Raw genomic sequence first — 18,977 nt, 5'->3', positions numbered from 1 at the left:
GTGGGAAGCACATAGTTTTTGAGATCAGATAGACCATGTTCAAATCAAGCCTTCCTGCCTATTGGCTGTGTTGCATTGGGCAAGTCACTTAGGCTCCCTGAGTTGCAGTTTTCTCATCTGTAAAGTACACTGTATCTCATATAGAATTTTTGTGAAAATTACCTGAGCCAATATAAATAAAAGCACAAGAAACAAAATAGGAGCTCAGTTTGTGTCAACCCTGCTCACTCCCCACAGCTCCAGCTGAAGGAAACCTGGAGTGAGTCTGAGCCCTTGTTACAGGCTCATGGGCCAGGGAGGGACAACTTCCTCTGGCAAAGGGAGACCATTGTAACTGCAAACAGTGTGGGAGGGCATGGGATGCTTGACTATATTAAAATTGATTGGAAGCTTATGAAGTTATGTTGAATGGACAAGTGTGACATCCCTTAAAGGTCCAAGGGCAGGACTCAGCACTGAAAGGGGATCTCTTTCTCTATCTGGCCTCTGCCAAATGTGTGTGAAGGAAAGGAAGAGGGGAGGGGAGAGGGTTCCAAGACCGCCCAAGGCAGCTGGGCTTTCCCTCCATCCTCAGCAAGGACCACACAAAGCCATCTCCAGGGAGTGTGAGTGGAAGAGAGTTTAAAGAAGGACGATTTCTCCCCAGGGTGAACGCCTGAAATGAAAGGGGTTTATCCTCCTCTCTCTTCCTTCCTCCAGCCTCCTTCTTCAAAGCCAATGTCTTTCCCATCTGGATCATCTTCTGGATTCTGTAGCACATAAGGTCAAGGAAAAGGAGACAAAGAAAAACAAATAAAATGAAACAACTTCTCTCTCCGTTCAGTTTGTGGTGGCTGCACAGATGTGAGAGGGGCTGCATCTGACTGAGTCCCATGTAGGAGAATGCAAAAGACATGTCCAAGAGTCTAATTCTGCATGAAAATTGGAGAAACGTTTATTCTACCTAAATGGCATTAAACAAGATGGGGGCAGGGGGGTGAACCGAGGAGAAGTTGTTCCTGGATTGGACACTCCTTCCCTATATCCTCCCCGCATGAGATGGGGTGGAATGCACCTTCTGGGAGAGCTGAATATTGCTTTCCTTTTGCCTCTTTTTTTTAGTGGAGGAACCTTTTTACGTTAATGGTATGGCCCAGGGAGCTGAGATGACGACTTCTGAGGCACACAGCTATAGCTACTAGTCTCACATCTGACACTAGAACCCGCATCCTCAGAGTCCAGGGATTCCTCCATTCCCACATGTCATATCTATTTGGGTTAAGGCAGTCCCTCCACCAAAATAGGACTCACATGGCTCTTAGGTGTGTCTCCAAGTGAATACTGTGTTAATTGCTCCAGCTCAGTTGCAGGGCCATCTGCTTCTAGGACTAGGAGTGCTAGGAAAGACGTCAAAGAGCTGTCCAGAAACAAAGGAAGCCATGGGACTTCCTCCCAGGCATTCTCAGCTGTTACTCTTCAAATTATGTGGCAGCAGGAACCTTCCACCTGAATTACTGAGACCAAGTTCAAAGGTCTGTCCTCTGCACAGTCCCATGGACAGCTACTATACTCCTACTCGAGTTTGCATTGAGGACTTTGAAGCTGATGAGAGAAGTGGAACTTAAGAGAATACCAGGTCACCTGGAATTAGACCTCTCTCATTGGCATAAAGTGGTAAACTGCCAAGAGTCAGAAATAAGGCTGTTCCGTTGAGGCCTCTGCTGAAGATGTCTCCACCCAATAGGACCTTAGGACAGCGTGTCGCAGACAAAGGGATGGCAACATAAACCCAGAGCTCCTCTTTCCTTCTTTTCTGCCAATAACTGAGAACCATGCTCCATTGCCTGACCACAGAGTCACTGAGGGCCTAGGAGGTGGGCGAGGATCTCCTGGGAGCTGCCAGTTGTGGGCCTGGTCTCACTGCAGTGTGAGTCTTCCTCCCTTGCCTAGACCTGTGCTGGTTGCACAGTGCTTTTGAGGCAGTCAAGACTGGAGTGTGTAGAAAGAGGGTGTTAGGAGGAATCAGATGATCAGCCACCTGTCTCCTTCACCCACTTCCACTGAGGATCAGAAAGGGTCTGTAGGTTCTCAGCCTTTGGAGTTAAATACGTGGCCACATCGAGGGATAGAAGGGTGCTGCCAGAAGGTGGAGTCTGTTTTCTAACATGATGACTCTGAATGTTTCTCTTGCCATGGAGTGCTCTGTGTGTACCAGATCTAGTGCATGACAAGCATTGCATGGTACAAACCAGAATCTGTGCTATTGCATGTTCACTCTTCTTGCCCTGTGCCACTGAGCTAAGTATATATGCTGGATTCTTCCACCCTGTTCTCCTCCCCTCCTTCCCTGCACTTATTTGAGAGGTCTCCTTTAGACTTCTTCAAGGAGGTGGCAGAAAATGGGCTGAACAGCGGAGGCAAGAAATAGGAGGAGGCAGACACCTTACATGCCAGAGTCCAAGAGGAGGATAGGGGCAGAGAGCCAAAGAAAATACCTCTGAGGACAGCTAATAGCACACGCATACTTCCTCTAAGATCAGGAATAAGGCAAAGGTGCCCACTGTCACCACTGTTATTTAACATTAGTCTGGAAGGTCTAGCCAGAGCAATTAAGCAAGAAAAATAAATAAAGCTTATCCAAATTGGGTGGGAAGAAATAAAACATTCCCTATGTGCAGATGATGACATGATCTTATATATAGAAAGTCTCAAAAAAAAAAAAAACTGCAACAAAGCTACTAGAGCTAATAAATGAATGCAGCAAAGTAACAAGATTCAAGATTGAGATGCAAAAATCAGTAGTGTTTATGTACGCTAGTAATGAACTATCTGAGTAGAATTCAAGGAAAAACCCTATATATAATAGAAATTTAAAGAATGAACTTCTAGGAATAAATCTAACCAGGAATGTAAAGGACTTATATATGGAAAAGTACCAAGCATTGCTAAAAGTAACCAAAGAAGACCTAAATAAATGGAAGGACAGTCCATGCTCATGGATCGAAAGACTAAATATTGCCAAGCTGTCAATTCTATCCAAAGCAATTTACAAATTCAACACAATTCCAATCAGTATTCCAACAGCGTTCTTTGTAGAAATGGAAAAGCCAATTATCAAATTTATGTGGAAGGGTAAGGGTCCTCAAATAGCCAAAACCATCTTTAAAAAGAACAAAGTCAGAGGACTCACAAATTTTAAAACTTACTTCAAAGTTATAGTGGTCAAAACAGCATGATATTGCAAAAGGACAGACATATAGACCAGTGGAATTGAATGGAGGGTTCAGAAATAGGTATGTATATCTACCGCCAATTGATTTTTGACAAAGGGGCCAAGTTCACTCAATTGGGAAAAAATAATTGGGATATCCATATGCAAAAGAATGAAGGTAAACCCCTGTCTCACACCATATACAAAAATTAATCAGGGACCTAAATATAAGAAAAAGGACTTTGCAAGTCCTAGAAGAAGCATCTTCAGGATCTTATACTAGGCAGTAGTTCTTTAGACTTTTCACCAAGAGCACAAGCAATAAAAGAAGGGAAAAAAAAGAGATCAATGGAATCTCATCAAAATTAAAAACTTTTGTATAGGATTTCATCATGAAAGTAAAGAAACAGCCTACAGAATGGGAGAAAATATCTGGAAACCACCATCTGATAAGGGCTTAAAATCAATAATTTATAAAGAAATCTTACACTCAACCACAAAAAGACAACACTGTCTTTCTCCAAAGAAGATAAGCAAATGGCCAATAAGCCCAGGAAAAGATGTTCAACATCATTAGGCATAAAGAAACACAAATCAAAACCATGATGAGATGCCATTTCACACCCACTAGAATTGCCATTATTTAAAAAGTGGAAAATAATGTATTGGAGAAGATGTAGATATGTAGGAACATTGTTGATAGGAATATAAAATGGTACAGCCATTGTGGAAGACAGTTTGGCAGTTCCTTAGATGTTAAGTGTAGAATTACCGTATGAGCCTGCAATCACATCTCTAGGAATATACCCCCCAAAATTGAAAACAGATTCTTGAAAGGTAAGTTCATGCTGATATTCATAGTGGGAACAATTGCCAAAGATGGGAGCAACCCAATTGGGGTTGTCTATCAACAAATGAATGGATAAACAAAATGTGGTATATACATACAATGGAATATTACTCTGCTGTAATAAGGAAGAAGTTTTGACCATGCTATCATGTAGATGAAACTTGAAGACATCAAGTTGAGCGAAATAAGCCAGACACAAAAGGGCAAATATTTTATGAGCTCACTGATATAAAACAATAGAATAAACAAATTCATAGAGTCTAGAACATAGACTACCAGGGGCTGGCGATTGGGTCAGGAGTAGGAAGTTAATGCTGAAATGATACAGAATTTCTGTTTGGGGTGATGGAAAACTTTTGGTAACGGGTGATGGTGATTGTAGCATTACATTGTGAATGTAATGAACTCTACTGATTATGTATGTGGATGTGGTTAAAAGGGGGAAATTTTAGGGTTCTATATATGTTACTAAAATAAACATCTAAAAAAAGAACAGAAAGAATAACCTCTGGGAAAAAATGGAAGCCCATCCAGAGTTATTTGTACTTTGGAGCTGGGTTGCAGTTAGCCGGCTGTGACTTAGAGAAGACACAGGGGAAAGAGGTAGCTCTAAGCCAGAACAACCAAGTCCCCCAAGCTCTATCTGTCACCAAGGTGAGAAGGTAAGACTACTCCTTCACACACACACACACACACACACACACTTGTTTGTTCCTTTGTGACATCTTTCATTGTCTGTATTGAGTTCTTTCCACATGGTACACTCTCTGTGAGGTCAAAGGGATACCATGGTAAACAAGACAGTGCCCTGTCCTCAATGAGTTTATAGTCTACTTAATAGAGTAATTTCTAAGGACATCCTACAATTGATTGATAGATGACCATTAGCCTTCTTTGCTGTTGTTCATTTTAATTTAATCACTAAAGTCCCCAAATGGAAATGTCCTCCATTCTTTAAATAATGGAAGAAAAGAGAGCCCAGCACCCCACAAAATGAGAGAAAAATTTATCAGAGTTTGTGCCTAGAGTTAGAACTCAGCCGTCCATGTCTTCAGTCACCAAGTCCCGTAGTTTAAAAACAATACCAGCTACCATTTGTTAAGCTCTTAATTACATCCTGTTACAAATAAAAATTCACTCAACACTTAGAGGAACGCTATGATGGGTAGGTACTATTGTTAGCTCCAGTATACAGATAAGGAAACAGAAGCATGGAGAGGCTGCAGCTGTCGTCCAAGACTAGAGGGTGAAAGGATTAGGGTTGGATCCAGAGCCTGGAAAGCAAGGAGGTGAAGGTGGGGCAGGAGTCCTGGGGTAGGGTTAGGGTTAGGTCAGAAGAACAGGGAGTGGGGCAGGTGAGGGGACAGAGGGATCATTGCCTGTGGTGAGTCTGCCCTGAGCATACAGCTGCAGGGCTTGAGTCCACTGGAAACAGAAGTCACACGGTGTGGCTAGAAATGTTGACTGGCAGCCTGAGTTCGAAGCCAGGCACTGCCACTTTCCAGCTAATAAAACCTGAGGCCACATTCCCTTCATCTGTCAGATGGGGAAAATCACCAGACTTCTAGGGGTTGCACCAGATCCCATGTGTATAGTGCCTAGTCTGGTATCTCTAAATCTGGAAGCACTTTGTCTCCCTGCCTGACATCCAAGGGAGCAGTCTCTATTGTTCCACTTGGCCATCTGCCTCTGGCCAGAGGTGATGGGGAAGGGAAATAAGCTCCCCTCTTGCAGCCTTTCCTGGGTGGTGGGGACCCTCTTCCTAAGCCATGGAGGGTTGCCTTTTCAGAGGAGGTTCCTGACAACATCCAGGTCCTGACTGCTTAGTAAGGCAGTCATTTAAGAAGCCCCCAGCTGTGGGTGGGGGGAGGGAGCCAGCGGGAAGGCAAGCCCTGCTGGGCTGATCCGCCAGCACTGTTACAGCTTCGCTCCCTCTTTCCCCTCTTGCGTTCTTTATGGGGGGAGAAGCTCTAGGCCTTGTCTGAACTAATTCAAGTCCCTGTGGGCAGGGAGAGGGGAGTTGAGCCTTACGGCACAGTCCAGCATCGCCCCCCCAACGAGGACCCTAGCCAGGGGCCCCACAAGTGAAGTATGCCCCCACTTACTTGGTGGAGCATCAGCTGGAGGTGGGAGGGCTGCAGGGTGAAGGGTAGTGGCTTCTGGGGAGAGGAAGGAGGCCATGGTAGCTGACAGCATTCTTTGTCCCCCTTTACAATCTATACCTTCTGGGAGCCCTACTGAAGCCATCCTACCAACCCTGCCCCAGAGATGGCACGAGTTCTGTTCTTCCATGCAGGGAGGCAGAATGGAGAACCTGCTCAGAAGCACTCTTAAAAGCCAGGTTGGAGAGGAGGGAGGGAGGAAGAGAAGGGTTGATGGGGTGGGGCATGCATGGGTTTAGCCTCCTGCCTCCTGGTCCTTACTTGTGTCCAGTTGTGCGTACAAGGCATGGAGGCATGAGAGCCTCTGCCTTTGAGGTAGAGCCCCAGCGAGGAGCCCAGTTACGTAAATGAACCTGAGCTGCACGACCTATAAAGTCAAGAGATGGTGAGCATGAAGGAACTCACTGGGTGGGTTTAAGTCCTGACTCTTCTCATTCTCATGTGACTTTGGGCAGGTTCCTTATCCTTTCTTAGCCTCATTTCCTCTTTGTTTTGGGAAGAAAGAACCACCTCATAGTGTTATTGTGAGAATATTTTAAAGAATTTGTACTCAATTATAATGTACCTGCAGGTTTCTGCACAAATCATAGATAAACGCCTGGGTGAATTTTCAAATATTGCCTGTAAACAGAACTTACACCAAAAGATAGAGCCTTATAAATACCCCAGAAACACTTCTCCTTCCCCTACCAATCACTACCACCTTCCGTCCTGGCACCATATATATTTTTTTTATTTTTTATTTTTAATCTCTTTTTGAACTCCTTACTAATGCAATCAGACAGTATGTACTCTTCGGTGAGAAACTCATCCACATCATGCATAGCAATAGTCCCATCATTCTCACTGCTCCATAATATTCCACTGTATGAATGTAGCGTGGCTCATCTATTCTACTATTGATGGACATTTTTGGTTTCCCGGTATTTCCAGTTTTGGTCTATTACACATACTGCTGTTAGGTCTTTTAGTAAACACATGTGAGTATTTCTACTGGGTCTATGTCTAGTAGTGGGATTGCATCAATTCAATGTAAATTGATATTGTCAAACATTTTCCCAGTGTGGTTATGCATGTTTGCACTCCCACCAGCGGTGTGTGAGAGTTTCATTTGCTCTACATCCTTGCTAAACATGGCACTGTCAGGCTTTTACGTTTTAGCCATTTATTTTAGTCTGCCAGGCTGCTGAAATGCACTATCTCAGAAACAGGTTGACTTTCGCAATGAGGATTAGTTTACAAGCTTAGAGTTCTGAATGAAGCTCACATGTCCAAACCAAGGCATCATCAGGCAATGCTTTCTCCCCAAAGACCCACTGCTGGCAATCCTGGATTCCTCTGTCAGTAGCGAGACTGATCTCTCCCTTCTTTTCTAGGTTTCTTTGCTTTTAGCTTCTGGCTTCCATGGCTTTCTCTCTCTTTTCTTTCTGTCTTCATCCCATTTATAAATGACTCCAGTAAGAGGATTAAGACCCACCCTGGACCATTCCTCACTGAAGGAACCTGATAAAAAAGCCCTTAACTGAAGTAACCTAATCAAAAGGTGCCACCTACGATAGACTTACACCCACAGGGATGGATTAGCTGTAAGAACTTGGTTTTCTGGGGTCTATCCAATTTCAGACTGTCACACCATTCTAGTGACTGTTTAGTGGTATTTGCATTTTCCTGATCACTAATCATGGTGAGCATCTTTTTATAAGTTTATTGGCCATTTGCAAATTCTCTTTTATGAATTGCCTGTTCAGATCTTCTGCTCATTTTTTAATTGGGTTTCTATCTTTTTATTATTTGTGTATAGGAGTTGTTTTTTTGTTCTAGATGTGTCCTTTTTCAGATATATGTATGGCAAATATCTTCCACTCTGTGACTTGACTTTTCATTTTAGTGGAACTCTGTGATGAAGAGAAAATCTTCATTTATCAAATTTTCCCCTTATGTTTAGTACTTTTTTGTCTTGTTAAGAAATGGTTGCCTACCCACATGTTCTCCTATGTTCATTTTTAGAGGCTTTAGAGTCTTACCTTTTGCATTTGTATCTACAGCCCAATTGTAATTGTTATTTTTGTATACTGTAGTGTGAAGGGGGATTCTTTTTCTTCCCCTAAATTCAGCCCCAATCAATAAAAGAACTTCATTTTCCCACTGACATTGTGCAGTGTCACTTTTGTACAAGTCAAGTGACTGTGTTTTGGTCTGTTTCTGGACTCTATTCTGTTCCATTGGTCAATATGTCTACCTCTATACCAATATCACATTGTCTTTATCACTGTTACTTCATAGTAAGTCTTGATATCAGGTAATATACATTCTATGGTTTTGTTATTTTTCAAGATGGTCTTGATTATTCTTGGCCCTTTGCAATTGCCTATATTAGTAGCTAGAATTTTGACTGGGTTTGTATTAAATCTGTAGATCGCTTGGGAGAAAATTCAAATCTTTGCATTGTTAAGTCTTCCAATTCATGAAACTGACATATCTCTGCATTTATTTAGGTTTTCTTTCATTTATGACAATAGTACTTAACAGTTTGCAGTGTAGAGGTCATGTATAAATTCAGTTGTATCCATTCTCAGGTATCTTTAAATGGTACATTTTAAAGATTTCTTTTCCTCTTTGTTGCCAGCATGTAGAAATGCAAATGACCTTTACATTTTGGCCTTGTATCTAGTGACCTTGCTAAGTTTATGGTAAGGATTCAATGAGATAATATGTAAACCATGGGCACATAGCAGATATTCACCAACTGTTATCTGTGTGCAGAAGATCTGAGGCAGATTAGGGCAGCTGAATGAGTACTAAGGGGGGCAGTTAGTAAGGGAGGGCATCAGGGTGGGAAGGACGGTGGGCTTAGGAGGGCAGGATTTGTCTGGCTGGTATAAAGGGGAAGAGCCCCTGTGGAAGGAACCAACGTGAGAACCATAAGAAAGTCATCTTGAATGGACCCTGAAAGCGATTAGAGAGCACCGAATGGGTCATCATGCCTTGTGTTGGCATTGCACTTTACAGTTTGTAAAGCCTTTTCTCATCCACTGTGCCAGTGACCCTCACTGCATGTCCTTGAGGTCAGGGAAACTGGCTTAGAGAGTTAAGAGGCCTCACCGTCAGGGAGTAAGTGGTAAGGTAGGTTTTCAGACACAAGCTTTTTGATGTCACCATTGATGGAGAGCGTTTGTAAGACTATCAGACGGTAGCATTAGGTCCTAGTGAGATAGTCCATGGGGAGCAGGAAAAGTTGTCAGGCAGATGGGCGACGCAACTGTTGAAAGCTGCGTTTAGAGAGAGATCTTAGTGTGGAACTGTTTGAAGGGAGGAGTGGCCGAGAGACCACCTTTGAGGCCGTTGTCCCTGGCGAGGCCCAAGGTGATGCCGTCCTTCAGGCAGGGGATGAGAGGGTGAATATGAGCAGACGCAGAGGAAGGAACCTCATATCACAGGCAGACACCTCCCGGGTCAGATCCCCAGATCCCCATGGGCAGCACACACTTAGGAAGGAAGGACACTCCTCAGGGCTTTGGGGTCTCAACTCTCCATTAAAAAAGCAGGAAACATGCATGTCTTTTACCCTTTCTCAGCCAATCTCATGATGAAAAGAAAAAAGAAAAAAAACCAAACATCCTTTCCTCTTCATCCACTGCTCAAAACAAACCAAACATCCCTTCCTCTTCATCCACCGCTCCGATGGACCCCCTCCTCTGGCCTGCTGAGAGTGGCTGGTTGAAGGCCAAGGGCTGTGGGCTGCCAGCTCCTCTTACACACGGACCTCGTTGATCTTCAGCAGGGCAGCCCGGCTTTAGCCTACCAGAGATGGCCTGGCCTGCCCTGTGCCCATCTTGTCAGGTCAGTCCTTTCATCCAGAGACTCCCTTTTAAATGGCTCTGATGTGGCCTGGGCTCCCTCGGCATGAGGCTGAACTTGGTGTCGGGGTTTATCCACAGTTCTCTTTTTTCAAACCACGCCTGGTCGTTTATCTCCCTGGACCCTCACCAAATGCCCGTGTCAGAGAGAGCAATGGTGATGAATCCAAGGGCAGATGCCTGGAGAGACCGACTTACCCCAAGCCACACAACCCGTGCTGGCTCCACGAAGCAAGTTCAAGCCCAGGGTTTTTGATCTCTAGTCTCTTGGTATATCTGCTCTGCCATAAAGAAACAGAGGGATTGCGGTGTCTATAGTTTGGGCAACTCTGAGTTCTCTATATTTGGTTGAGAAGCCTGGTTTGATAGACTTGGAAGGTTTCCATTGATCCTGGGCCTCGAGGAAGCACAACTTGCAGGTGGTTCTCTCCATTCCTTCCCAGGTCTAGAGGCCTGGAACCGAAGGGCAGGAAGTTGCACCTGCTCTGTCCACAGGCTCTGTGGGCCAAGGCTGGTGGGCAGTCTGGCTCTGCTCTGTGGCCTGCAGTTAGAGCCAGCATCCCCCAAGGCCTTCCTCCCTGTGCCCCCTGGCTCAGCCGACACCTCAGCAGTATCGTCCACCCTCTCCCCTTGCTGTTCTACCTGAGTCAGATTCCTGCTCCTAGAATGGGCCATGTTTCTCCTCAGAACAACCAGGGGAAGGGGAAGAGGAATTTAAGCAGAAATGGGCCGTCTGCTTGGAAAGGACCCTCTGTGGCCACTGATGAACTGGCCTCCCTCTCTAGGCCTCCAGCGACATCCACTGCCCATCATGCGCTCCTAAAACACATCTGAGCACCCATGAAATGGCTCTTCTTTTCAACCTAAGACCAATGATACCACTGAAGAGATTGCCAGGCCCAGGCACCTTCCACAGAACTCTTCCCTAGAGCTGTCCCTGCTGCACCAGACTATGGAGCCCTAACATGCTCCATGGTGGGACTGAGGGTGGGGGGAAAAAGGCTATATTCTGCTGATAATAACAAATGATATGTTTATTGAGTACCTACTATATGCTAGATACTGTGTCAGACACTTCACATATGCCATCACATCACCTAATCTTAACAACAACCCTAAAGCGTATCAGTGGTTCTTGACTGGGAACATTTGGCAATGTCTGGAGACACTTCTGATTTGTCATAACTCAGGCAAGGTGCTATTGGCTACCGGTGAGCAGCCACCAGAGATGCTGTTACGCTTTTTGAAATGCATACGACAATGCCCCACTGTGAAGAATTTTCTGGCCTTTTGTGTCAATAATGCCAAAGCTGGGCAACACAACTTCAATTTACAGATGCAAAAAAAACCCACAAAAACTGGGGTTCAAAGCAGTTCGGCAGCTCTTGCAAGGTCTTACAGCTAATCAATGGCAGAGCTCCTTTCTAGTCCACATCTGCCTGACTCTCAAGCCCAGGCTCTTTTGGTTACAAAAAGTTCTTGTTCGGGTCATATCTGTCCTGGGAGAGAACAACTTCCATTGTTTCTCACTAAGCAAGCAAACATCGATCCACACTGCCTGGACCAGCAGCCGGGCAAGCTTGGGAGCAGCTGCCAAGGTGCAGTTGTTTCCCACCAGGTAATCTGGGCAGTTACGGAGGCCTGAGCCTGGTCTCTTCCCTCTGGGAATTTGAAATCTCCATCCGAGTAGATACAGTATGTACACCGGAAGCAGCCTCGTAAGTACCAAATGGGGGCATTGCCAAGAAGCCCATTCACATCCTGCAGATGGGACCAAGGTCGTGGAAGGGTGGAACTAGAGCCGGGTCTGGGAAGGACCGATGGGATTTCAGGAGTGAGGGCAGAATTTCAGGTCTAATTTCACAAAGGAATACGCCTGATTTGGGAGCCAGGCCAGGGGGTGGGAGCTGTACTTTAGTGGGTAGGTGGTAGAAGAGTAGGATGAAAATACCACCTTCTCACTGACTCTTTTCTCTCCGTATCTCCTCTTGCATGGTCTTGCTCTTGCTCTGCTTTAGTGGCTTTCATCATAGTCTCCACCACTGTCTTCTTAGCCATTACCTGAAAAAATATTGAGGGGAACAGATGGAGCTCAGTGTTGGAGCCCCTGCTTCCCAGGTATGAGGTCCTGGGTTCAATCTCCAGTACTTCCTAAAAATATATATTGAAAAGAGCGTTTTTTTCTGAGGTGCTGAGAAAGAACCCTACCATTGCCTCCATCTGTCCCCCAAGAAGAGGACTGAGAGAAAGTATGGGCAAAGCATGAGCTAGAAATTCATTGTAGGGAGACAGTGGACGGTCAGGCTGGGAGATGCTTCTGGAGAGCCTTGAATGCCGGGCTCATGGCGACAGGGAGAGGGGGCTGGATCTCCAGAACGAGCTGGTTCTGGGGGAATGGGAGGGGAAGGACAGGATCTATCTGGAGCGATGAAGCTAACAGGGTTTTAGAGAAGGAAGCTGCCCGGAACACCCCACCCCTTCCTCCCTCCCTGCTCAGCAGCAGCCACCAGTTCTCTTGGTGCTTCTTGAAATAACATCAGCACCACGGACTCCCCAGCTACTGGAGGGGAAGGGCCGGTCCCCATTCGGGCCATGCTGCCCTTTATAGAGAGCATCCTCGCTGCTCATGGAGCCTGGGGTCTGACCACTTGCGTGTGGCAGCGGAAGGCATGGTCCCAATGAATGTCCGCGAATGGGCAGGGACAATGAGGCAAGTGAATGAGCAGGCATAAGGGGGCCTCTCCGGGGGCCTCAAACTGTTGAACGCCCAAGGAAGGGTGCCACGCAAACAGTATCCACTAGCAGAAAGTGAGAGGGGACAACGAGGAGTCCCGCCCATTAGCACCATAATGGCGCAGATTAAAGAGGGAGGAGGGGCTCTCGGCCTGCCTGGGGGACCCTCTAAGATCAGGGCCAGATCTTCAAAAGAAAGCTGAGAAGAGGAGGGAACTCCAACCTCCTCTGTTCTCAGAGGAAGCTCTGGGGGAGCTAAAGGAGTGAGGGTTTCCCACCACCCTCGGGAGGGAGGAGGAGCTGCGCTCTCCTGGCCGCTCCTCTCTCAGTCATAGTAATTCTTCTGGGGATGGAAGCTGAAGCAGGAAAGGAAGTTTGGTGCTAATTACAGCAATTTCTGAGGCAAATAGCTAGGTGTCTGCCGTCTTAAAATTTTTTCTAACCAGTCCACTAACATTTCTTCTTCCAACCTCTCTGAGCCTCTGCAGCCTCCCTCCCTCTTTCCTTCACAGTCATTTATCCGGGTATCTGGAGACCAATAAAATGGTTAGTCTTCAAGAAGCCCAAAGATGAGTGGAGGGCGACAGGTAAAGCGCCTACTACCTACAAGGTCCGAGGAAGTCAGCGTCACAGTGGAGTTTCAGGCACCTTCTTGTGAAATGACAGAGAAAGAAGCGAGGAGCATACAGGAGGGGGTCTCCGTGGAGGGCTGGGGTCACGGGGGCAGGCTGAGCAAGGCCATGAGGGCTCCGCGTGATGGGTGGCGTTGGGGGGAAATGGTGAGGAATGTGGAGGGGGCAGGGGGCACAGAACTGGGAGCCAGGTTGTGGAGGGTCATGAATGTCCTAGAAGGAACTCAGTGCAGGTGTCTGCGGAAGGGAGTTAGGACAATTATTCAGGAGAGGAGGCTGAAAAGAACCTCCGTCTGAAGCAGTGTGGTCTGTGTTCTAGAAAAGTAACTTCTAACAACCCCGGGTATTGGTTTTTCTGAGGGCTACAGAGACCCACAGGTTCTATGGTCATGGCAGGTGGAGTTCAGTGCCATGTCAGTTGGCCCTTCTTTGGAGTTTGTGTTTCTGTGTGATGGAGCTGGACTCAGATGTGATCTTTTTTCACAAGCCTCTCCTGTTACTTTTGATGCTGGGGTTTAATATATACCCAGGAGATCTGAATCTCTGGACTGACCATATAATAGCCAGGCCCTGAGCCTCTACAGACTTCAGCTCCTACACTCTGGTTTATTGGACTTACCCCACTCATCTAACATGCAGTTGAAGAAGGTCAACCACCACACCATGGAAGCAAGAGTGCCTACAACTGAAAGCAGGAGGATTACATCCAGCATCCATGTGGAATCTAAGCCCCCTCTTGACATAGATGTGGAGTGGACACAACCTTCCAAGGTCCACAGGATGGAGGAATAGAATATGGATTAGAGTGGACTTACTGATAGTCTATTCATGAACTATTGTGATTAGTAATCGAAGAAAATGTTGCATTGGTGTGGAGAAAGTGGCCATGGTGGCCATGGGAGGAAGAGATGTGATGTGGAGGCATTTTCGGGACTTGGAGTTGTCCTGGGTGATGCTGTAGGGACAGTTACTGGACACTGTATGTCCTCCCATGGCCCACTGAATGGAATGTGAGAGACTGTGGGCTATGGTGTGGACCATTGACCATGAGGTGCAGCGGTGCTGAGATGTATTCACCAAATGCAATGAATGTCTCATGATGATGGAGGAGATTGTTGCTATGGGGGGAGAATTGGGGTAAGGGGGATGGGGGATATATGGGGACCTCATATTTTTTGAATGTAGTATTAAAAAAAATAAAGACAAAATGCCTGTGGAAAAAAAAAAAAAGAGAAAAGTAACTTCTAGCCACTGTAATGTGGAAGATTTATTTGAGCTAGGAGAGACCTAAGGCAGAAATTCCATTCATTCATTCATTCATGCATGCATGCATGCATGCGTGCATGCATTCGTTCATTCATCCATTCATTCATGCATTCATTCATTCATCTGGTGAATATTTGTTGTGTTCCAGTTGTGTGCCAAATGAAAAAGTGATGATTGAGACATTCCTAGATACTCCCAGTCAGTGGGGCTATTTCTACACCAGGATACGCCTCCTTGCATAGAGAGGTTCTCACACATATTCTCCTACTGCCAGCTCCCAGAATCCCCAATTCTGCACCAAGCCAGAGTTGTAACAGACATGAATGGCCCCACTGGGGAATTAATTGCCAGGATGCTGAGAAATCCTGTTGTTTTGGATCTTGCATGATGTTCTTGACTCTGTGGTGGCTAGAAAGAGACAAAGGGGTGTTTTAAGGATGGTTTCCTGCTTGAGTTGCTGGCATGTTCTAGTGCTCTGCCCCCTTCCTTCCAGGTCAAAGTTTACCTCCAAAGGGAAAATTCATAGTTAAAGGCCTGGTTCTGATTCTTTTTCTTGGCTTGGTCCTATTCAAAGTAATAGCAGCCTTATCTACTTACCCTCAGTCCTAATGTCCAGTATTGACAATACTTTTTTTTAAAAAAAGATATATTTATTTTCCCCCTTCCCCTCTTCCTCCTCCCCTGCCCTGCTGTTTTTGCTGTCTGTGTTCATTCTCTGGGATCTTTTTTCTTTTAAAGATTTATTTTATTTATTTCTCTCTCCATCCCCCTTCGTTGTCTGCTCTCTGTGTCCATTCGCTGTGTGTTCTTCTGCATCTGCTTGTATTATCTGACAGCACTGGGAAACTGTCTCTCTTTTGTTGCGTCATCTTGCTGCGTCAGCTCTCCATGTGTGCGGAGCCACTCCTGGGTCGGCTGCGCTTTTTTCATGTGGGGCGGCTCTCCTTGTGGGGCGCACTCCTTGCACGTGGGGCGCCCCTACATGGTGGTGCCCCTGCATGGCATGGCCCTTCTTGTGCACGGCAGCACTGTGCATGGGCCAGCTCACCACATGGGGCAGGAGGCCCTAGGTATAGAACCCTGGACCTTCAATATGGTAGGCGGACACTCTACCATGTAGAGCCACGTCTGCTTTCCCTGTGTGATCTTTTGTATCTATTTCTTTTTGTCCTTTCTTTTTCACTTTTTCTCCTTAAGATCCACGGGGGTTTGATCCTGGGGAACTCTGATGTGGAGAGAGGTTCCCTGACAGCTGAGCCACATCAGTTCCTGATTTCTACTCCACTTCTCCTTGACTCTCCCTTTTGTCTCTCTTTTATTGTGTCACTGTCTTGCTGCATGACTCACTTGCACAGGCACTGGCTCGCCATGCAGGCACGCTTTCTCTTCTTTTCCACCAGGAGGCCCCAGGGAATGAACCCAGGTCCTCCCATGTGGTAGGCAGAGGCCTTATCACTACAGCCACATCTGCTTCCCTTGGCAATACTTTTTAATAGTTTTCTCCCCTTTAAACGATTGTCTTAAAATGAATAGAACAAAACAAATCTATCTTAGAAATGCATTATTTCTTGATAATTTGAAGACCTCAAATGCATTTGTTTTTGGTGGTGATAGTGGTGATAGTAGTCAGGGTTGGGGAAAGGAAGAGGTTGGCTACTGGCTTTATAGATTTCTCTTTCCATTAGTGTGCTCCTGTCCCCCAAAGCTGCCTTCATCTCTGCAAGCGACATCATTCCTTACACCCAGGCTAAGATGTACTCAACCACATACCTCCTTGCTCCCAAGCCCTGGCTTCTTTTAGTTGGTAACCAATCACCCAGCGTGTGACATCCACACAAAAGAAATCAGATCTCCATATCCAGCAGCTACGATATAATCTCTGCATTCTGCACATGCTGCCATTTTTGCCTTGCTCCCTCACCCCTCCTCCCCCAGCTCCTCCCCTCCCCCACTTCCCACTCAACCCCCATTTACATCACAATAAAGGCACAGCTTCCCTGCCTCCCAGTCTGGCCCCTCCCTCTGTTGGGACCAGCCCTTTCCATCTCCCTCCCTCCTCCTCTTCTCCTTTTCTTTCTCCTCTCCTCCCCCAGATTTCCCGTGTCCCTCTGCCTTTCCGATCCCTCTCCTATCATATCCTCCTTTCTAAGAAGATTTATTATTTATTTATTTATCTCCCCTCCCCCCCACCCTTTGTTTGCTCTTTGTGTCCATTCACTGTGTGTTTCTTCTGTGTCTGCTTGTATTCTTGTTGGAGGCACCAGGAATCTGTGTCTCTTTTTGTTGTTGCGTCATCTTGCGTCAGCTCTCCATGTATATAGTGCCACTCCTGGGCAAGGGACACCCCTGCGTGGCATGGCACTCCTTGTGTGCATTAGCACTGTGCATGGGCCAGCTCACCACACAGGTCAGGAGGCCCTGGGTTTGAACCCTAGACCTCCCATGTGGTAGGTGGACACTCTATCAGTTGAGCCAAATCCACTTCCCAATATCCTCTTAATCCTCTTTCTTCTACTTAGGCTCTTTTTCTATTCCCTGTTCCCCTTTTTCTCTGGGGTCAGTCAAAAAGCTTCTGGGACAGGGAGAAATGGGGATGGATTTGCTCAATTCTTCCTTTTTTTCCTACTCCCAGCTTAATGAGTCACCCATTCCCTCCACACCCACTCTTATTTGCCCATAACCCACTGTCCTATATATATTTCCTTCTGCAAGCTCAAGATCACTGCTCCCCTTCCCATGGTAACCTCACAAATGACCTTGAGTGATGGAAAAATCTATGGAACCACCTTCAAGACAGTATAGCCAATCAGTCTCTTTTGGTTCCCCATCACAATAATCCAGGGAGCCAGTGAGTGGTCAAGGTCAGATCAGCAGGTCACCATGCATTAATTCAGTCTTCTTTTGTATTGATCCCAACTTCCCTCCTAGACAGAGAGACCAACTGTTTACCTAGGACTTCCCCAGTTTGAACACTGAGGTCTCACATCCCAGGAACTTCAGTCACAGGCAAATTAAAGGACAGTTGATCACTCTATGGGCTCCAGATTCTCTTCATTAAATGGAGCTCAGAGTACAGACAGCTTAGAAGCATCCAACCTCCATGGAGAACTTGGGTCCAGCGCACACCCCTATACCCGCATAACTAGCAGGTCATGTCGTTCAGCTGCTGTCTAATCTCAGCATGAAGAAAGTCTAATGCACAGGCCTGCCAACTCCAACATACCCCCAGCCCTGGATCAAATGATCAGACTAGAGTGCCACTGAGGCACAAGTGGCCACAAAGACTTCTTTTTTTTTTTTAAAGATTTATTTATTTATTTAATTCCCCCCCCTCCCCTGGTTGTCTGTTCTTGGTGTCTATTTGCTGTGTCTTGTTTCTTTGTCCGCTTCTGTTGTCGTCAGCGGCACGGGAAGTGTGGGCGGCGCCATTCCTGGGCAGGCTGCTCTTTCTTTTCACGCTGGGCGGCTCTCCTTACAGGGCACACTCCTTGCACGTGGGGCTCCCCCACGCGGAGGACACCCTTGCGTGGCAAGGCACTACTTGCGCGCATCAGCGCTGCACATGGGCCAGCTCCACACGGGTCAAGGAGGCCCGGGGTTTGAACCGCGGACCTCCCATATGGTAGACGGACGTCCTAACCACTGGGCCAAAGTCCGTTTCCCTTCACAGACTTCTGTATAACATGGCAGGTGGGAATGATCAAAGCTTCACTCCATAGTGTGGTCTAAGAAGCCCCTGGGCTGTGGCTGCTATGTAGAGTGGTTTTATATTTTGCAGCTAGGAAAGGGTTTCGTTGCACCATGCAATACAATAGAATATGCTTTTTAAAGGCATGCTTATTCATTCAATCAATAAATATTTATTGAACACCAGGGCAGGTACTGGGCTATACATTGGGAATACAGTGTTGAGTAAAACAGTCTCCCAGACTGTTGGGAAAGATATTAATCAAGAGGAGCATGATCAATACCATTATAAGAACAAGCACACCATACATTGGGGACACATAAGAAAGCTTCATAGTGAATGTACTGTTGGAGCAAAGTCCTGAGTGGGAGTGGGGCTGAGAATTTGTATTTCTGACGAGTTCCCAGATGCTGCTGCTGGTCTTGGAGAACCTCTGCCCAGGAGGACCCAGGAATTCATCTGGGAAACTTCACAGAGGAGACAGCATTTGAGATGGGCCTTGCAAGATGAATTGGTTTTTGGGATACCAAATGGTGATAGTTAACAATTACCATGTGCTTATGATGGAGTGGGCTCAGTTTAAGGGTTTTGCTTGCATT

General features: G+C 46.2%; 1 protein-coding gene and 1 long non-coding RNA gene across 2 annotated transcripts in view; one reads left to right on the top strand and one right to left on the bottom strand.

Annotated features, from left to right (window-relative positions):
- Positions 1–18,977, top strand: part of LZTS1 (leucine zipper tumor suppressor 1) — a 56,224-nt gene that overhangs the window by 9,808 nt on the left and 27,439 nt on the right.
- Positions 677–16,550, bottom strand: LOC131276557 (uncharacterized). Its single transcript, XR_009184015.2, has 3 exons — positions 16,461–16,550; positions 12,014–12,120; positions 677–749 (listed from the first exon to the last, which is right to left on the bottom strand). It is a non-coding gene; the product is annotated as an uncharacterized lncRNA (long non-coding RNA).

This window comes from Dasypus novemcinctus, chromosome 29 (genome assembly GCF_030445035.2).
Source record: "Dasypus novemcinctus isolate mDasNov1 chromosome 29, mDasNov1.1.hap2, whole genome shotgun sequence".
Taxonomy (NCBI): domain Eukaryota; kingdom Metazoa; phylum Chordata; class Mammalia; order Cingulata; family Dasypodidae; genus Dasypus; species Dasypus novemcinctus.
This window is presented reverse-complemented; position numbering and strand designations above follow the sequence as displayed.